This window comes from Vicugna pacos, unplaced genomic scaffold (genome assembly GCF_048564905.1).
Source record: "Vicugna pacos unplaced genomic scaffold, VicPac4 scaffold_20, whole genome shotgun sequence".
In the NCBI taxonomy this organism is placed as follows: domain Eukaryota; kingdom Metazoa; phylum Chordata; class Mammalia; order Artiodactyla; family Camelidae; genus Vicugna; species Vicugna pacos.
This window is the reverse complement of record NW_027328741.1, coordinates 13,161,227-13,183,184: the sequence shown is the minus strand read 5'-3', so window position 1 is coordinate 13,183,184 and position 21,958 is coordinate 13,161,227.

Sequence of the window (21,958 nt, the reverse complement as noted above, 5' to 3'; positions counted from 1 at the left end):
TATTATTTAGTGAATGAAAAATATATGTTGACTTTAAGCAAATCCACTTTCTTGAAACAAGAAAATTCTCATGGTTTTCCAACTATTTGGTTATGGTCCTTACTCTTCACCACAAACTAGCTCTTTTCATAGTCCAAGGACTAGTCACGCAAGACAGTAATTGGAGGTAAGTACAGGAGACAAGTTATTATTTTCTTCTTAATCCATGCCTGCCAGAGGTGTAAAGCATTCCATTCTAATTTGCTGGATTTTTTCCTGTCTCTTCATCACCCACCCACTCAAAAATAGCTGATTCTCTTCCCCATACCAATATCTATACTGCCTTCTAATTAATTTACTTCTTAGAATCAGAGCTTTAACCAGAAAAGAGAGTGTCATTGCAAACATTTAATGTAGGATTATACACCCCATATAAATTGTTCCCTTTCTAACCTTCACACAGGATGTATCTAAGAGTTACTTGACCCTTGGTTGTGGTGGTCGTTTTCAGTAACCAAATTGCAATCTAAAATGTGTGGACTAAATAGAGGTGAGGGTGGTAGAATTAAAAATTTGTCCAACTGCAAGAATACCAAATTTCTGCAGATAGTAGGAAATATAAATATTCATGGAGGACTTTATTTCCCATTAATTTAAAATAAAAGGTAAAGCATTTTCAGAATGTGAAATGCCCTGAAATGGTGGAAAATTTTAGAGAAGGTCAGGTAGCCTAAGGCTTCTGCTCACAATCATGCAGCCAGTGTCAGCTGATAAGACTGGAATGGCAACATTGTGTCCTGTAAATATGTCACCATTTGTGAAGAAAGACTTTGATAATCTGGAGAATGGTAAAATTGGCCATGGTGAACTCTAGCAACATCCCAACAGTATAAACTTTATCAAGAGAAGAAAAGCACCCACTTGCAGCAGGAGATATGGGTCTGGACATCAGTGGTTTTTCCTAAAACAGAAACATCAAGCTTTAAAATTTGTCAGCTCAACTATGATGGTGACTATTTTGTTGCCTACATTAGCAGTCTGGGGTTCAGATGGGCTGGTTCAGCAGCTAGTTCCCAGCTCTATTATCACACAGTGGGTCTTACTGTGATCATCATAACAAGGTTCTATACTGATAAGTTAAAAATACCATTTACTTTCAAAATTAGAAATCCTAAAGAAGTATACTGTTTGTCCATCTGTAGTTTTCTACGTGGGAAATCCTAGACTATTGGCAAACGTACAAAATTTGGCTGGTGCTTGAAAACTATTCTCTGAGCTCTGCCCACTGAATTCTTCCCACTAAATACTACAAAATCTGTCTGCCACTGTGTGTGTGTGTGAAGATGGATAGTTAACTAGTAACTAAGTTTGTCTTAGTTGAGTCAGCAGTGAATTATTCCTCTGCATTTGATAGAATCCCTGTGAATTAAAAATTTCATTGAGCCACCAGATTTTCTTCTGATCAGGGAGAGGTAGATTATATTTCTCCCATTATCCTTACTGTTACCTGTTCATCGAATCCCTAGCTAATGCCAGGGCCAAGCCACTGAATCCTTGAATTTGACAGAGGCATATACATTCTCCAGTCCCCAGAGCCCAGCAAAGGGCTGTCTCTCCTTTTTAATTTAAGCTTATGTCCAATTTCTTTTTTCTTCTAATTCTCATTGTTGACAAATCTTATTTTGTCTTTGAACACCCCATGACTAATTTATAGAGACTGAACCGCTGATTTATTCCCTTTAAGCTACAAATTGCAATAACCTTTCTTTCCTTGGACTACCAGGATTACAGTAAGAATAGTCATCATTTTGAAAGCAGTCCTCAGTCCTAAAAATGCAGAAACTTTACAGTTCTTTGCCCAGCACTTGAGCGAGGATGTTTGTTGTGGGTCTGAGGGATTATCCTCACATCCCATAATGCAACCATGAGAAAACAGCACATTGTTATCCAAAATCAAGTCTTTGTCACTATTGCATTCCCATTGCAAAACAGTTAAGACTTGTAGGAGTTCTGAGATTTTACCATGCTGAGATTTCTAGCAACCTAGCATGTTCATTTCTTACAGAATTTCTCGTGGAGATGAGACATTTGGTTTGCGATAGTGAACTTTAAAACTCACAGCAAAAGCAGCCAGGTTTAACACTTGTATCCATTCCCTTATCTCAGGTGAATACACAAAGTAAAATTTTGATTCCAGAGAAGCAGTGGGCTGTTAACATGAAGAAAGTTTAAAGCATGTTAAAACAGTAATTTTATTGGTATCTTTAAGTATAATTTATTAGAATCACTTATTTATTAGTATCTTTACCTAGGATAAGTATATCATGACTCAAGTTTACTTGCTGAAAAACAATCATGATAAATGACATGGAAAAAAGTGAACATTGACTTTCCATTTTTTCTTCCACTTTTATGGAGTTATAATTGGCATAAAACATTGTGTAAGTTTAGGTGCACAGGATAGTGATTTGATTTACAAGTATCATGAAATAAATATTATAGCAACTTTAGGGAGAATTCATTATCTCATTTAGATAAAATTGTAAAGAAATACAATTTGTCTTTTGGTTGTGATGAGAAACATTAAGGTCTACTCTCTTAATAACATTGATATAGAACATAAAGCAGTATTAATTTTAATTTTCATGTTACTACGGGTAATCCCTAGAACACGATTATTTTACAGGTGGAGGTTTGTAGCTTTTGAGCACATTAATCAAATTCTCCTTTCCCAACCCGTGCCTCTGCTAACTACAAATCTAACTTTTTTCTATATATATGTTTGTTTGTTTTTGAAGTGTACATTTTTCTATAACACTGTGTTAGTTTCTCTTACACAACATACTGTTTGCTGTTTATAATACATTTCAAATTGATCACCAGAATATATCTAGATATGATATGTTGCTATTTAAAGATATTTAATAGTTATTGGCTATTCCCCATACAGTAAATTCCTTGTCCCTGACTAATTTAATTTTCAACTGGAAAACTTTCTCTCTTAATTTTCTCATTTTTCTTTTCCTCACCGCATTTCACTCCTTCTTGTGAACAACCTGTTTCTTTCTATTTCTATAATTCCATTTCTGTGTTTTTATTTTCATTTGTTTTAAATTCCTAATATGAGTAAAATCATTCAGCATTTGTCACTCTCTCTCTGAATTATTTCACTTAGCATATTACTCACTTGTCCAAACCATTTGTTGCAAATGGCAAGAACTTATTCTTTTTAGAGCTGAGTAATAACCCATTGTAATTTTATGTGTGTGTGTGCATATATATATAGATAGATAGAGAGATAAATCTGTACTTAAGATAGGTAGATATATATACTATAAACACACATCTTATTTATCCATCATCATTTGATGAACAATTACTTTGCTTCTATATCCTGTCTATTGTGGAGAATGCTGCAGTGAATATAGGGTTGAATTTATCTTTTATAATTAGTGTTTTTATTTTCTTGGAATTAGTATCCCGATATATATATATATTGGATAATGTTTTAGTTTTAATTTTTAGATAAAGCTCCATGTTGTTTCCCACAGTGACATCTCATATTTACATTCACTCCAGCAGTGCATCAGTATTGTTTTTCTTACATCCTAACCAACAGTTATGTTTGTTATCTTTTTGATTATAGTCATTCTGACAGGAGTGACATAAAACCTCATTGTGTTTTGGACTTGCATTTTTCCGATGGTTATTGATGTTGATCGGTTGCATGCGCCGTGTGGTAACCTTTCCCCCACTTTTTATTCATTTTTTGTAATGAGCTTAATAACCATAACTGTCTGATTTAATTTTCAGGCATTCTGTTTTGTTCCATTATTCTATTTGTTCTGTGCCAGTAACATATTCTTTTTAAAACTGTAGCTTTGTATTATATTTTAAATCAGGGACAGTGATACATCCTCTTTGTTCTTTGTTAAAGTTATTTCTCTTTTTAGTTTCTTTTATTTCCTATCATTTTTTTTAGTGATTTCATTTCTTTTGTGTTTACATGTAAATTTTACAATTATTTTTTGTAAGGGTCTGAAAATGCCCTTGGAATTTTGATAAGCAATGAATTTTATTTGTGTATTTTGTTGACTAATAGTGTCATTTAAACAATATTTTTTTCCTCATCTACGAACACAGTATATCCTTTCATCTGTTTGCATAATCTTCAATTTCTCTTATAAATATTTTATAGTTTTCTGAGTACAGGTCTTTTACCTCCTTGGTTGGATAGATTTCTTAAATTTTTTGTAATTCAACTATAATTGAGACAGTTCCCTCACTTTCTGTATCAGTTAGCTTCTTGTTAGTGTGTAGAAACACAAGATTTCTGTATGATAATTTTATATTTGGAAATTTTACCAAATGCATTGATAAGCCCTAGTAGTATTGTGGCACCATTTTTAGGATTTCTTTTTAAAGTATGTCATCTGCAAACAGATACTTTTACTCCTTTTCTTAATTAGCAATATTTCATTTACTTTTATTTTGAATAGCTATGGCTTGAATTTCCAGACTATACTGAATAAAAGTGGTACGATTGAACATTCTTGACTTCTTCCTGCTCTTATTGGAAATGCTTTCAGCTTTTAATCAGTGAGTGTAATGTTAGCTGAGTTCTTGTCATATATGACCTTAACTGTGTTGAGGTATGTTTCCTCATGCCCACTTTGAGGAGAAAAATATTCATAAATAGATATTGAATTTGTCAAAATAATTTATGACCCTATTGAGGTGACCATAAAACTTTTATTCTTCAGGTTGTTTGTGTGGTGTATCATACTGGTTAAATTGTGGTATTGAATCATTTTGCATCCCTGGAATATAATGGACTTAATCATAATGTATAATCCTCTTAATGTATTGTTGGATTTGCTAACAATTTAGTGGTGACTTTTGCATGTATGCTTACCAGTAGTAGTTAACCTGTAATTTTTGAGGTATTTGTTCCAGTTTTAGTAGTAGTGTGATAAAGAAATGTCGGGTAGAAAGCCTCCCTTCCTCTTGAAATTTTTGGAAATCTCTGAGAAGTATAGGTGATGGCTCTTCTCTAAGTGTTTGGCAGAAATCACCTGTGAAGCTGTCTAAGCCTGGAATTTTGTTTCTTGGGAAATTTTTTTAAATACTTATTCAACTTCATTAGTGATAATCTGTTCATATTATCTTTCTCATTCCATTCTGGAGATTAAATCTTTCTAAGAAGTTGTCCATTTCTTCTAGGATTTCCATTTTATTGGCATATAATTTGTTGTATCATCTTATGCTGCTTTGTATTTCTTTGATATAAGCTGTATCTTCTCATTTATTTCTGAGCTAATAAATTTGTAACTCTTTTTTGCTCATGTATGTGGTTAAAGTTTTTCAACTTTATTTATCTTTCAAAAACCATTATTTAGTTTAATTAAATGTTTATATTTTTAATCCTTATTTTATTTAATTATGTTCTGTCCCTTCAGCTGTTTTTCCTTCTACTAAAATGTTTTTCTTATTATTTTGCTACATATTTTGGTTGTAAGAATATGTTAGAAGAGAGAGATGTTTCTTATTTGTATAAGTGGGATTATTTTGCTATAAGCATCCCTATTAATACTGCTTCTGTATTACCTAATGGATTTTGTTTTTGTTGTCATAATTCTTTATAAATTTTTTCTTTGATTTATACAGCAATCCATTTGTTGTTAATATTGTATGATTTATCCTCCTCACTTTAGTATTTTTCTCAGGTTTTTTCTTTTAGTAAATTTCTATTTTGACAGAATCCATAAGTTTCTTCACAAAACAAGAAGAAAAATATTGAAATTTATACATACATCTAAAAGAACCAAAGTTTCTAAAATTATTTTGAAAAATAAACATAGTTGTGGGTATTACCCTCCCTGAGTTTAGAACATGCTACAAAGCTACAGTAATCAATACATCAAAATATGGCACTTAAGAAACACATAAATCAATGGAACAAAATAAACAGTCCAAAAATATACCCACACACTTATGGTCAATTAGTCTACAAAGAAGGAGGCAAGAGTATACAATGGAAAAAAGGCAGTCTCTTCAATAAGTAGTTCTGAGAAAAAAGGACAGTTCTTGTAAAAGGAAGATATAAAAACACTTCTTTCCATAGTATAAAAAATGTGAAAAAATGGATTAATTTCCTAAATGTAAAGCCTGAAACTATAATATTTCTGACTGAGAACAGGAGCAGAACTGACTTTGAGATAAATCATAGCAATGTTTATTCTTGATCTGTCTCCAAATCAAAATAAAAGGAAAATTAACAATTAGAGTTTTTAGTTTACTGAGGAAAAATCAATGTACTATGCGATACAGGGATTCTATTTCTTGTATAAGTGTGAAGTTGAAAACCTTTTGCAGAGCAAAGGAAACCTTCAAGAAGACATAAGATACCAGACAGAATAGAAGGAAAAATTTCAAACAATGACACCAACAAGATGTTAATATCCATAATATATATATAGCATATCAGACACAATATTTAAAAAATAAAGACCCCAACTAAAAACAGTTGAAGAATCTTCATGGGAACTTTTCAAAAACAGAAATGTGGATGATATTCATGCACATAAAAAGAAACATAACGTTGCTATTCATTAGGAAAACATATAAAAATACCAGAATGAAATATAATCTTACAGCAACCAAAATGGCTATTAACAAAAAGTCTACAAATGACAAACATTAATCAGAATGTCAATAAAAAGGAACCCAGGTACACTGTTGTTGGAAATATAAATTGATGCATCCACTATTATTAAAGTGTGGACAGTGCTCAGAAAACTAGAAATAGAAGCATTATATGTTGCAGCAATTCCAGTTTTCAGTATAAATCTGAAAAAAAGTGAAAAAAATTAACTTAAAGTATATATTACCCCAATGTTCTTAACATCAGCATTTATAGTTGCCAAGGGTAGAAGCACAACTCAACAGCCCATCAACAGATGATTGGCTGAAATAGATGTGGGATATAGATAACAAAATAAATAATTATTCATTGTATATTAAATAGTAAAATTCTGCCATTTGGAACAATGTGACTGGACCCAGAGGGTGTTGCACATAGGAAAATAAGTCATACAGGGAAAAACACTCTACGTTGACACTTAAATTGGGAAAATAATGATATAAGAGAAATAATCATTAAAAAACAAAAAAAGAATCAGATATATATGTGTAGTGTACCAAGTAGTGGTTTCATGTGGGGAAAGGGTAGAAGGATGGAGAAGACAGAAATGTTGAAGCTACAATTAATAAATTAGAGAAAAAAAAGTGCTATATTTAGAGCACAGGGAAATATTTTAATAATTTAATTGATTTTAAAGAGATTATAGGGGTATATTTTAGTAAAATGTGCATGTAGGTGGGTAAAACATTGAAGAAAAGAACCCAGGAAATTCAAAATATTTTGTAGTACTATGATATTAAGGGAAGTGATTTATTTATTTTCTTTAGTGTTATAATTTCCTAATTAGAATTTAAGCTTTTAGTTGAAAAACTATATACTTTTAAATGTGACATAAGTTGAAACTATTTTTGTCTCTCCCTTTACATCTACAGTCAGTAAAACGTTCACATCTGAACCAAAATAACCACAACACAAACAATACTCCAGAACGCATGTGAACAGATGAAGTTCAGTGGACTAAAGCACACAAAACAGGTTGAACTGAGGGAAGAGCAGAGTTGGTGTCTGCAACCAAGGCCCGCTGAATAGGATATCTGAGTCCACAAGTTCAGAGAACCCAGTAGAAACAGGTTCTCAGTGGTTCACACAGATTCGGTCTCCAACTGCACCACACGAGTACTCATGATCACAGGTAACTAGGAGAGAGCCACAATGGAGAGAGAAATTCCATCCTTCAGACACTCAGACGTTCATGAAACTGTCCCTACTCCCCATTCACATTGGTGGAGACAAGTTACCTTGCAAAACTGAACGTGGCAAAGGCACTTGCCTGATACCAAATACCCACCTGTCTTTACACCTTTCCTCAATGTGTACACTGATTCTCAAGAGATATCAGATAAAAGGAAGGGTTCACAATCCCAGCGACAACAGTGGCATTAACTACCAGAGAAGTCTAAGTAGTGACAATGAAACACACCTTTTATCAAAAGAGTAGCGACTGGAAAGTGCCATTTTGATATATTATCAGAGGTAGCTCAGGTAAGTAAAACCAAAAATTGTGCAACATCGCAAGCTACCAGAAAACAAAAGCAAGGACTCCAACTCCCATTCAGTTATGAAGTGTCATCAGAGAAATAATTTATCAAGATCATGACCAATTACAGTAACATTATAGGGCACACACACACAGATGGACACACACAGACACTGACACAAACACAGACACACACGCACACACACACAATGTCAACCTTGCAGCAAACAAACTTAAAAGTCATGGTATATTGCCATATAACTAATAGAGAATCCAAATAGGTGTCATAAAGAAACTCAGTCCAAAAAACAAAACTGAGAAAGCAGTTTAGTGTGCTCAGGAATAAAGTAAATTATGATAAGAAATACATTACCATAGAGACTGAAACTATAAAATAAACAAATATTATTGGAGGACAAGGAGAACTTAAATGAGATGAAGAATGAAACAGAAAGCATTGGAAGTAGACTGTCTTGGTGGAAGGGAGAATAGAAAACTCGTCAATACAAATCTAGAAATGATAGGAGAGGGCAGAGATACAAGATATTAAAAAGTGAGGAAATTCGACAGTAGCCATGAAACTTCCTCAGGAAATGCACATTAGAGTGGAATCCTGGAGGGAGAAGACAGTTAGAAGGCAGCTGTTAGGTATTTAAAGAAATAATAGTCAATAACTTCCCGAAACTTTGTAAGGAACTGATATACAATTCTGTGAGTCAACAAAAGACCAATAACTTTAAGACAAAGGGACCTCCTTCAAGATACGCCATATGCAAATTGACAAGTCAATGACAGAGTAATATTTTAAATTCAGCCAAAAAATTTATGACAATCTACAAAGGAACCCCCATTAGGCTATCAGTAGATTTCTGAGCAGAAAACATACACCAAGGGTAAATAAAATTGTATTTTCAAACTACTGAAATAAGAAATCACTCCCCCAATAAGACTTACAGTTATCACTTAGATATAATGTGAAAGTAAAGTCTTTAATAGGCAAACAAATCCAGAATGAGATGAAAAAACAAAACCGGGACACCTTATAAGAGGTGTAGAAAAGAAGTCTTCTAGGAAATATAAAATGGCAAAAATATGTAAAGCATTGTCCAAAATGCTCAGGAGAGACCATGAGAAAGTTGCAACTGTTTCTTTGGTTATGTTCTTAAATGCTACTCTACTATATGGATAAAGAGAGAAAAATAGGAAATCAGGGGCAATAAGTATAGATACTTCAAACTGGTATCATGTTCACAAGAGTAAAAGAAATAATTTAAAACAGTAATCATAAAAAGTAAAGCATAAAATTAAGCAATATTAGTGGAAGATGCTATCAGTGGAAAAATAAAAAATACACAATATGTTTCAATTTTAATTGAAGTACAGTAGATGTATAATATTGTGTATTTTCAGATGTACAGCATAGTGATTCAAACCACTTTGTAGATATATTGCATTATGAATTATTACCATAACTGTAACATACAATTATTTTAAGGTATTGTGTATAATTCATTAATCTATACAGATTATCCTTGTTGCTTCTCTACTTATTGTATACTACTTTGTGTCTGTCAATGTCCTACCATAAAATTCCCTTTCCCTTCAACTTTGGTAAACATAAATTTTTTCCCATATTTTTGAGTCTGCTTAAGTCTTGTCTATCTAATCTCTTTACCTCTCCATCATGTCTCTATCTATCTATCTATCTATCTATCTATCTATCTATCTATCTATCTATCTATCTATCTATCTATCTATGTATCTATCTATCTATCTATCTATCTATCTATCTATCTATCTATCTATCTATGTATGTATCTATCTATCATGTATGTATGTATCTATACTTCTATCTATCTGTCATCTATAATTAGACAGCTATAAATAGATGTACACAGAGTCCTTTCATGATGCTGTAATAGCAATGTGTTTTACTTTTTCATGGCTGAGAAATATTCCATTGCATATTTATAGAAATATCATATCTTCTTAAGTCCATAGTCTACTGTGGACTTTTGGATTGGTTCCCTGTCTTGCATATTATAAACAGTGCTGTTGTGAACATTGGTTCTTCTGAATTTAGGGTGTTTTCCCCAGATTTTTCCTAGAAAAGTTATTACTGGCTCTTATGGTAGTTAAATTTTAGTTTTTAAAGAAATCTGAATAATGTTTCCTTAGAAGTTGTACCAATTTACATTCCTACCAAGGGTATATAAGACATTTCTTACCTCCATATCGTCTCCAACACTTACTATTTGTAGATTTTTTGATAATAGCCATTAGACAATTGTGAAGTGACACCTCATTGTGGATTTGATTTACAATTATGTAATAAATAGTAATGTTGAGAAATTTTATCACTTGCCTGTTACTCATCTGAATGTGTTCTTTGGAAAAATATTAACTCAAGTACTCTGCTTCTGTTTTTGATTGGGTTTTTGTTTTCCACCTTGAGTTGTGTAACCAAAATCCATGTTACATGTATTAACCTACATCTATTAACCCCTGGTCACTTGTGTTGTTTGAAATTATGTTCTCCAATTACACAGGCAGTGTTTTCATTTCATTGACAGTGTCCTTAGCTGTGCAGAAATTTTCAAGTTTGTTTAGGTCCCACTTGCTTCTATTTGCTTTTATATCTTTTTCCTTAGGAGACTGATATAAGAAAATATTCCTATGATGTATATCCAATAGTGTATCACCTATATTCCCTTCTAGCAGTTTTATAGTATCAGGTCTTACATTTAGGTCTTTAATACACTTGAAGTTTATTTTTGTATATGATGTCAGGGAATGCTCTCATTTCACTGTTTTACATGTAGATGTCCAGCTTTCCCAACACCATCCATTGACGAGACTGTCTTTTCTCCATTGTGAACTCTTCCCTCTTTTATCATAGTTTCATTGCTCATAAGTGTGTGGAATTATTTCTAGGCTCTCTATCTGTTTTTATTGATTATATCTCTGTGCCAATGCCATGGTGTTTTTATTACTGTAGGTTTGTAGTAGAGTAAGGTATCTGGGAGGGTTATACTTCCAGATTTGTTGTTTTTTCTCAAGATCATTTTGGCAATTTTTAATGGTTTCATGGAAAACTTGGAGTTATTTATTTTCAGGTTCTGTGGAAAATACTAGAGCTTCATAACAGGAATTGCACTAAATCCTTAGGTATCATTGTGTAGTACTCCCATGTTAACAATATGAACTCTTTCTATCCAAGAGCAAGACATCATTCCATTTTTATGAATCATTTATAATTTCTTTGTCAATGTTTCATAATTTTCAGTGTGTAGATGTTTCACATATGTGGTTACATTTATTCCAAGATATTCGGGGTTATGGGGTTTTAAATATTATTGCTTTCAACATCCATTTTATGGTATCTCATGATTAACGTGTAGAAGTGCAAGAGACTTCTTTACATTAATCTTGTACCCTGCTCCCTTGATGAAATTATTTATTGTTCATAATAGTCAGTGTGGAGCCCTTAGGACTCTGTGTAGAATTTTATGCCTTCAGTACTGCTGAAAATTTTGCCTATTTCTTTCCATTTTGTGTTTCTTTTACTTCATTTTCTTTCCCTTTTCCTTTCTTCTATTACTATTGAACAGAAGTGGTGAGAGTAGGAATCCTTGTCTTGTTCCCGAATTTTCCAAGAAAGCTTTCAGCCATTCCCCTGAGTGTTATAAATTGTTATAAATGGCCTTTAGTATGTTGAGAAATGTTCCAATTGTACTCACATTCATGAGAGTTCTGATGATGAATGTATGTTGAATTTTTCAAATGATTTTTCTTTGTGTATTGATATGGTCTTTTGAATTTTGTCCTTCCTTTATTAGATATGTGTCATGCTGCTTGACTCGTGTATGTTGAACCATCCTTGAGACTTTGGAAGGAATCCAACTGATCATCGTGTATAATCATTTCTTAGTATTGCTGGATTAATTTGTTGATATTTTTTGAGGATTTTTGAATGTATATCATCATTCATCCACGATATTGGATTTACATTTTCTTTTTCTTTTTTTTTTTTGGTAGTGTCTTTGACTGGTTTATCAGGGTAATTGTGGACTGATAGAATAACTGGGAATATTCCTTCCTCCTTCATTTTTAAAAATATTTAGGGGAAAGAGGTGTTAGTGAAGTAATCCAGGCATTTTGATCAAGGGGTATTTCTAAAATTATACATTTTATTCAACGTAAACTGATTGCTCTTATCATGTTCTCAGTTTTCTCTTTATTGAGTGTTGGCAGGCTGTACGTTCCTAGAAATTTGTCCATTTCTTTTAGGTCGTTCAGATGACTGCCACGTAACAGCTCAGACTGCTTTCATAATCTTCTTTTTGTATTTCTGTAATATCAAGTTTTATTTCTACTGTTTCATTTCTTATTTTGTTTGGGTCCATTCTCTGTATTTCTTGATAAGCCTGGCTAAATGCTTACCTGTTTGTCAATATTTTTTAAAAAAATTTAAGCGGTTGATTTTATGATTTGTAATTTATTTTTCAACTGCTATTTTATATATTTTCAACATAATCATTAAAGATTTCTCATTCTACGGCCTTTGGGTTTTGTTTGTCCCTATTTCTTGTTATTTTGGCTGGTATGCTTGGTCCTTTCTATGAGGTTTTTCTTGTTCCTTTTAGAAGTCCTGATTTGCTCTCAACTTCCCTGTTAGATTTGTCTTTGCTGCATCCCATACGTTTTATGAAGCTGTGTTTTCATTGTAATTTTACTCTACGTATGATTTTATTACCTCTTTGATTTCATCATTGACCTTGTTTTATTTTATTTTTTTAAAGGATGTGGTTTGACCTCATGTTTGTTCTTTTCCTATTCTTCTTTCTAGAGTTGATGCACAGTTCCTTAATTTTGAGTACGGAAAAATACTTGCTGTAATCTATATTTGCTTAATATTCCTGAGGCTCATTTCATGACATAATATGTGGTTAATTCATTAGATAACATCCTGTGCACACTTGAAAAGTTTATGTGTTCTGCTTTTCTGATGCAGTGTCCAATAGCTCAGTTAGGATCAAATGATATAATATGCTATTAAGATCTTTGTCTCTTTACAGATATTCTTTCTGTATGATCTGGCTATCAGAATAGTGAGCTGTTAAACTCATCTACTATTATTGTTTTATAATAAATTAATTCTTTCATGTCTACTAAAATTTCATTTTATATTTAGGATCTACTGTTTTGGGTCCATATATAATTTAATGAGTGTAATATCTTATTGGTTAATTGATCTCTTTTCCTTTATATAAGTTCATATTTGTTTTATTTTGGCCCCTATTTTAAAACGTTTGTTATGAGGTGAGTATTGCAATCTGCACTTTCTTCTCATTTCCATGGAATATCTTTTCCATTTATTTCCAGACTATGTTTATCTCCCACAATACAGTGAGGCTTTTTTGAGGGGAGGCAATGATGATGGAGTAGAAAGATGCTCATAGCTCAACCTTTCCCACAAATGCACCAAGACTCACATCCACAGACCCAGTCAGCTAACCAGAGAACCTGCAAAACTCTGACAGAACATTGTCCTCTTCAATAGAAAAAATGTGAATAATCAGGCAGGAGAAAAGGAAGAAAGAAGAAAATGCTAAAGAGAGTGGGACAGGTCCCACAGGGAGGGAGCAGCAAAGAAGGACTGGTGCTCATTTACTGTGTCTCCCATCTCCAACTGAGAGATAAGCAGGATGGAGGGGGAGCCTCCAAGACTTGGACATGTACATAGTATAAGTTGACTGAAAGAACTAAGTTAAGCAGGCACAGAGGATCCCTGTGACACCCAGCTGAAGATGCAGCCTGGAAGCTTGGGGCAGGGCTATGTTGCCCAACCTGGGTGGAAGATTGGGACAGCTGCACTGAGGCAGCCCTGGAGAACATAGGTGGCTGTGTGCCATTGTTGTGGGTGCACGGGGCAGAACACCTGGGCCCTCCATAAAACAACAGGGCAGACGTGCCCTGTGGGTGGAAGGGTGCATTCCCCATCTCTGAAATTCCATAAATGTTTCTAGGTGAATAGAGCAGGGGCTCAGACACAGCCACCATACCCACTGGTGCTTTACACCCAGGTGGCAGCGGGGGCAAAACCTGCATCTACCCCTAAGGAATTAGCAACCTTAAGGGCCAGAGACTTGTCTATAGCCTGAGGCATATAGGATTCTACTGTCTGGTTTTTTAGAGATCTTGTCTGACAAGACAAACAAGGAGTAGGATTTTGGCCCAGATCAGGGACAGGGCTGTCCCTCAGTCTTCCCTGAGCCCACTTCTGGTGTGCAAACCCAAAGCAGAGCATAGAGTGGCACAGAGCAGCAGAGTTATTGGCAACCTGAGGGGGCGGGTGGCTCCTCAAATTTTCGGCTGGGTTATAGCCACTGACCATGGTGCTGGGTGAGGGCGTGATGCCCAATCCTGCCTGGTCAGTCTGCAACATCTGACTGCAGCATCGGGCAAGGCATTGACAAGCCATCCCAGAGTAAAGAGAGCTTCATCAGACCCAGTGTTGGGTGTAGGAGCAATCAGCTTGCCGACATGCCCTGGGAGCAGCACAGATGAGGGCTCCAATGGAGGGCCTCTGGAAACAGCAAGATGAGCTTCCAAATCAGGATGAATAAAGAGACTTCACATTAAATGTACACAGTCTCCAGGAGGACACTGACCACCCCCTTGTATTAATCTGTTTTACCTGCACCATTTTCTATTACACTATTAATTTTTACTCCTTATTGAATTATATATACCCCCATTTTTATCCCTTTGAAATTTTTAAAAATATTTTAATTATTATTATTTTTCAAAACACTGCTTCAAATTCCTTTTCTATTATTCATTATACAGTGTCTTCAAACCTTTATTTCTCCCTTCTTTAAAATTCTTTATCTCATGCTCTCTTTTTTCTCTTTTCTAAGTTATATAACTACAAAGGCATTTGGTAGATAAACTCCTTTAGGACCAGAGTGGATAACCGATACTGCATAAACCATAGTGCCAGAGATGTAGAAGAAAGTTGAATAAGAAGTGACACCATTCCTAATTAAAAGAACAAGAGAAATCCCCTGAAAGAATGATCAGTGAAATAGACATTGATATCCAACTAGATCAAGATTTCAAATATGAAGTGATCAAAGTACTGAAGGAAATAAAAGAGATAGTGTTTAGAGATACAAAATATGTCAAAAATGAAATGGAAGCTATTAAGAAGAGCCGAGTAGAATAAGTAAATACATTGACTGAGATGAGGAATGATTTAAAGGTGTAGCAAATCTGACAAAATAATGCAGAGGAATGAATTAGTGACTTAGAAGACAGGAAAATAGAAAGCACCCAATCAGAAGAGCTACAAGAGAAACAATAAGAAACAAATGAAAAAAGCATAAGGGACCCATGGGATAATAGAAAGCATTCCAAACTTGGCATGATACAAGTCCTAGAAGGAGAATAAGGATCAAAGGTGATTGCAAACGTTTTTGTAGAAATCATGAATGAGAACTTCCGAAAATTAAAGAAGGAATCAGATATCCAAGTACAGTAAGCTAAGAGTGTCCCAAACAGGAAGAACACAATTACACCCACACCAATATATTTAATTAAGATGACGAGAGTCAAGGATAAAGAAATGATCCTAAGGACAGCAAGAGAATAGTAAAGTATGAGTTACAAGGGAATCCCCATAAGGCTACCAGCTGATTTCTCTACACAAATACTACAGCCCAGAAGGGAGTGGCAAGATATATTCAGTCCTGAATGAAAAAAATTATATACAGTAGTATACTTTGACCAGCAATGCTATTCTATTTGGTAAATATAGAAATAAAGGATTTCACAACAAGAAAAAGCTTAAAGAGTTTAGCAACACTAGACCCATGCTAAAAGAATTATTGAAAGGTCTACTTTAAAAAGAAAAGCAGCAGGATGCTACAGAAATATGAAACTCACAACTTGAAATGTGATGATTCATGAATTACAAATAAAATAAACAAAAAATTTTAAAACAAGGCATACAAATCATTGAGAGTCGGAGAGGGAGGCAGGAAAATAGAGAAATTTTTTTTTTTTGGTCTTTTATTTTAAAATTTTTTGTTCTCGGTAGGATGGGTTTGAGATCATCTTACTATCCGTTTAATAGAAGCAGTTATAGTAATGGCCTAATGGACTTATATAAAAGGGTAACAAGAAGACAAAAACTTATCAGGGAGTCACTAAAACTAAGTAAAATTCTTGACATAACAAAGGAAAGTTACCAAACCATAAAAGGAAGATGAAAGGAACAAAGAGGAAATACCAAATCAACTGCAAATATAAGGTCAAATTGGCAATAAACACAAGGCTGTCATCAATTATTGTAAATGTTAATGGACTAAATGCTCCAGTCGAAAGTCACAGAGTAGCAGGCTGGATAATAAAGCAAGAACATTCAATATGCTGCATAGAATAGACCCCCTTCAGAGAGAAGGACACATATAGATTGAGAGTGAAAGGATGGAAAAGGGTATTCCATACAATTGGAAAAGCCAAAAAGCAGATGTTGCAGAACTGATTTCAGACAAAATATTCTTTAAAACAAAGGCCATAAAGAAAGAAAAAGAAGGACGTTTTATAATGATTGAAGGAGTGATACAATATGAGGATAGCACACTCATTAATACATATGCACCAAATACAGGAGCACCTAAGTACATAAAATAATTACCAACAGATATAAAAGGGGAGTCATATTTGTAGATTTCAACACTGCATTAACATCACTGGACAGAACATCGAGACAGAAAATAAATTAGGCAACAGAAAAATTAAATAATACAATAGAAATATTAGACTTGGTGGATATTTTCAGAGCATTGCAACCCCCAAAATAGGATATACATTCTTTTCAAGTGCACGAGGAACATTTTCCAGGATTCATGATGTACTTGGTCACCAAAGAAACCTCAGCAATTTTAAGAAGATAGAAATTACCTCAAGCATCTTTACTGGTCACAATGCAATGAAGTAAGAAATCAACAGCAGAGAAACAAAGGAGAACAAAGGAAAAAATTGGGATTAAACAATATGTTATTTAAAACCCAATGGGTCAATGAAGGTATCAAAGCTGAAATGAAAAAGTACCTTGAGACAAAAGAAAATGAAAACGAAACCATTCAAAATTTATGAGACACAGTACAAGCAGTGCTGAGAGGGGAGTTTGTAGTGATACAGGCGTTCCTCAAAAATGAAGAACATCCACAAATAAACAATTGAACCCACCAGCAGAATGAACTAGAAAAAGAAGAACAAAAACCTAAAAGGCAGCACAAGGAAAGAAATCATCAATATTGGGGAGGAAATAAATAAAATAGAGATTAAAAAGACCATAGGAAAAAGTCAACAAATACAAAAGCTGGTTTTTCCAAAAAGTAAGTAAAATCGACAAACCTCTGGCCAAACTTAAAAAGAAGAACAGAGAGAGAGCACAAATTAGCAAAATAAGACTGGAGAATGGAGAAATTATAACAAAAAAATACTGTTTATCATATGAGAATATTATGAAGAGTATATGGAATCAAACTGTATAACCTAGAAGAGATGGACAAGTTTCTGGAAACATACTGTCCACCAAGACAGAATGAAGACAAACCTGACCACTTGAACAAACAGAGCACAAGAAATGAAATCAAAATAGCAATATAAAACCTCCCTACAAATAACAGTCCAGGAGCAGATGGATTCACAGCGGAATTCTACCAAACAAAAAAGAAAAACTCATACCAGTCCTTCTCAAATTCTTCCAGAAGATTGAAAAGTTAGGAATACTCCCAAAGACATTCTATAAAGCCACAATCACCCTGATACCACAACCAGGCAAAGAAACTACCAAAAAAGAGGATTATTGGCCAATATCACTGATGAAAACACACGCCAAAATCCACACCAAAATAGTAGCAAATACAACCCAACAACACAGAAAAAAATATTATATATCATGACCAAGTGGAGATCATGCCAGAGACACAGAGGTGGTTTACTTAAGCAAATCAATGTAATACAGCACATCAACAAGAGAAAGGACCAAAACCACATGATCATCTCAATAGATGCAGGAAAAGCATTTGATAAAATTCAACACCCATGTATGATACATACACACACTAAAGTGGGCATAGAGGGACTGTATCTCAGCATCATGAAAGCTATAGATACCAAACGTACAGCCAGCATAGTACTCAAAGTTGAGAAAGTCAAATTCTTCCTACTATAATCTGGGACAGTAAAAGGATGCACACTAACACGACTCCTACTCAAGATAGTCTTGGAAGTCCTAGCCACAGCAATCAAATAAGGGAGAGAAGTAAAAGAGATGCAAATTGGAAAGGAAGAGATAAATGTCAAACTATATGCAGATAATATGTTACTATTTATAGAAAACTCTACAAGATCCAGAATGAATTTACTACAGCTGCTCAAAGAATTCAGCAAGATAGCAGGTTACAAGATTAAGGTTCAAATATCAGTGGCATTTCTTAACGCTAATGATTCAGATAATACTATAGAGCTACAGTCAACATGACAGCACTGTATTGGTAGTTAAACATACATATAGGCCAATGGCACAGAATAGAGAGCCCAGAAATGAAACCGAAAATGTTTGGTCAATTAATCTTAGACAAAGGAGGCAAGAAATTACAATGGAAAAGAGATAGTCTCTTCAGCAACTGGTGTTTGGAGAACTGGACAGCAGCATATAATTCAATGAAGCTAGAACACTCTCAGTGAAGCCAGAACACCATGCACAAAAATAAACTCAGAATGGATCAAAGACTTAAACATAAGGCAAAATACAAAAACAACCAAGATGAAAATATAGGCAAACCATATCTGACATAATTCTCGAAAATTTTCTCGTAGAAGAAATAAAAGCCTGAATAAGCAAATGAGACCTAGTGAAACTTACAAGCTTCTGCACAGTAAAGAAACTGCAAGTAAAACAAAAAGACAACCTATGGGATGGGAAAAATATTTGCATATGAAACCGTCAAAGTCTTGATCTCCAGAGTATACAACAGCTCATTCAACTGAAGAAGAAAAAATAAACAACCCAATGCAAAATTGGGCAGAAGACCTAAACAAGCAATTCTACAAGGAAGACATACAAATGATAAAAAGGCACATCAGAAAATGCTCAATATCACTGATTATCAGAGAAATGCAAATCAAAACTACAATGAGGTATCACCTCACAGCAGTCAGAATGGCCATCATTCAAAAATCCACAAATGAAAAATGCTGCAGAGGCTGTGGAGAAAAGGGTACCTTCCTTCACTGCTGGTGGCAATGCAGTTTGGTGCAGCCAATGTGGAAAACATGATGGAGATTCCTCAAAAGCCTAGGAATAGACTTACCATATGACCAAGGAATACAGCTCCTGGCCATAAATCATGAAGGAACCCTAATTCTGGATGACACCTGCACCCCAATATTCATATTCAGCACTATTTACAATAGCCAAGACATGGAAACAGCCTAAATATCCGTCAAATGTTGACTGGATAAAGAAGAGGTGGTGTATTTATTCAATGGAATACTGGTCAGCCATATAAAGTGAAAACTTAACGCCATTATCAGCAACATGGTTGGTCCAGGAGAAAATCAGTCTAAGTGAAGTAAGCCAGAAAGTGAAAGAAAAAGAAAAATACCATATGAGATGGCTCATCAGTGGAATCTAAAAACAAAGCAATACAAAACAAAAGAAGCACAAATACAAAACAGAAATAGACTCACAGACATAGAATAAAAAGTTTTGTTAGCCCAGGGGGCCGATGGTGGGAAGAGATAAACTGGGAGGTATAAATTGTAGAATAGATAAACAGGATTGTACTGCATAGCACAGGGAAATATATAAAAGTTCTTACAGAAGCCCATAATAGAAAAAATGGTACAACAAATGTATATTTTTTCATTGTAACTGCAAAATTTTGCTCTAGGCTGGGATTGCAGACAACTTTGTAAAATGACTGTAAATCAATAAAGAAAACTTAAAAAGTTAAAAAACATGATCCTAAATATTACAGGTGTAAATATACATTAGATTGGAAAAGAAAACTATGCAAAAGAACATTAAAACCAAAGATTTTTTTTTTTTTAAGATAAGCATAGTCAAAAAACCTCTAGCCAGGTACATCATGAAGAAAAGAGAGATGCTGCAAAGGAATAAAGTAAGAAAAAAAGAAGAGAAATAACAATGGTTACCTCAAATATACAAAAAAGGGATTATTTTGACAACACTTACATTAGCATAAACTGGACAACTTAGAAGAAATAGACAAATGTCTATAAAGAGACAGAGATAAGGAGAAACAAATAATTTGAACAAATTGTTTACTAGAAGAAAGAATCTGCATTTAAAAAATCGTTAAATAGAAGTGCAGATTTAAACAAATCCTGTGGATAATTGTACAAAAATGCAAAGAAGAACTTATACTCTTCAAACTATTCAAAAATATTTAAGATGTGGGAAACTCCCAAATTAATTCTATGAAGATTTCATCACCCTGATAGCAAAGCCAACAAACAAACTACAGGCAAAGGGAACTTCTAGTCAATAAATTTGATAGATTTAGATGCAAAAATTCAACAAAATATTATTAGCAAATGAAATCCAGCAATACCAAAAAGTGAATAATACACCATGATCAACTTGGATTCATTGCAGGGTCACAAGAGAAGTTCAACATACACAAATCAAACAGTTTGATACACCACATTAACAAAAGGAATAGAGAAAATGGCATGGTCCTCCCAATAAACACATAAAAAGTATTTCACAAAATTCAACATTTATTCATTAAAACAGCAACAACAGCAACAACAACAACAACAACAACAGAAACCTCTTACCAAAGTAGGATTCAGGAAATATATCTCAACATAAATAATGTCATTACTTACAAACATACAGACAACATAATATGCAAAAGTGAATAAATGAAAGCCAAATTAAGGAATAAAACTAGGATGCCCAATCTCAAAATTTCTGTTAAACACAGTATGGGAAGAACTAGCAAAAGCAATCAAACAAGAAAAATGTTATTCAAGTTGGATTGAATGAAGTTAAACTGTTATTATTTTAGATGACATGATAATCTTTATAGAGATCCCTAAGTATTCTCCACACCAGAAAAACTAAAACTAATAAAGACATTTAGCATAGTAGCATGATTCATGTTTAATATACAAAACTGTCACATTTCTTTACACTAACAATCAAATATTCAATAATGTAAAAAATCCATATGAAATCAGATCATAAAATGAAAAACCTATGGAAATTCCAAGATAATGAAATCTATAGGACACTGAGAACGAAATTTGAAGATGATGCAAAGAAATGGAAAGAAATCTCAAGATCTTAGTTTAGAGGAATTAATATTGCTAAAATGTACATACTACAAAATATGTCTACAGATATAAATTCATTCATATCATACTACATGATATTTTCCACAGAAATAAAAAAGTCCTATGATTTGTATGGAACTGCAAAAGAACCAGAACTGCAAAAGAAACAATGAGGAAAAAGAACAAAGTTGGAGGCATAACCAATAAACCTCCCAGATCTCAGACTATATTACAAAAATACAGTAATCAAAACAGCACAATACTGGAAAACAAACAAACATCTATATCACTGCAACAGAACACAGAGGCAGAAATAAAACATCACAACTATGGTCAACTAATCTATGAGAAAGGAAACAAAAATATACAATGCCTAAAAGACAGTCTTCAGCATGTGATGTTGAGAAAGCTAG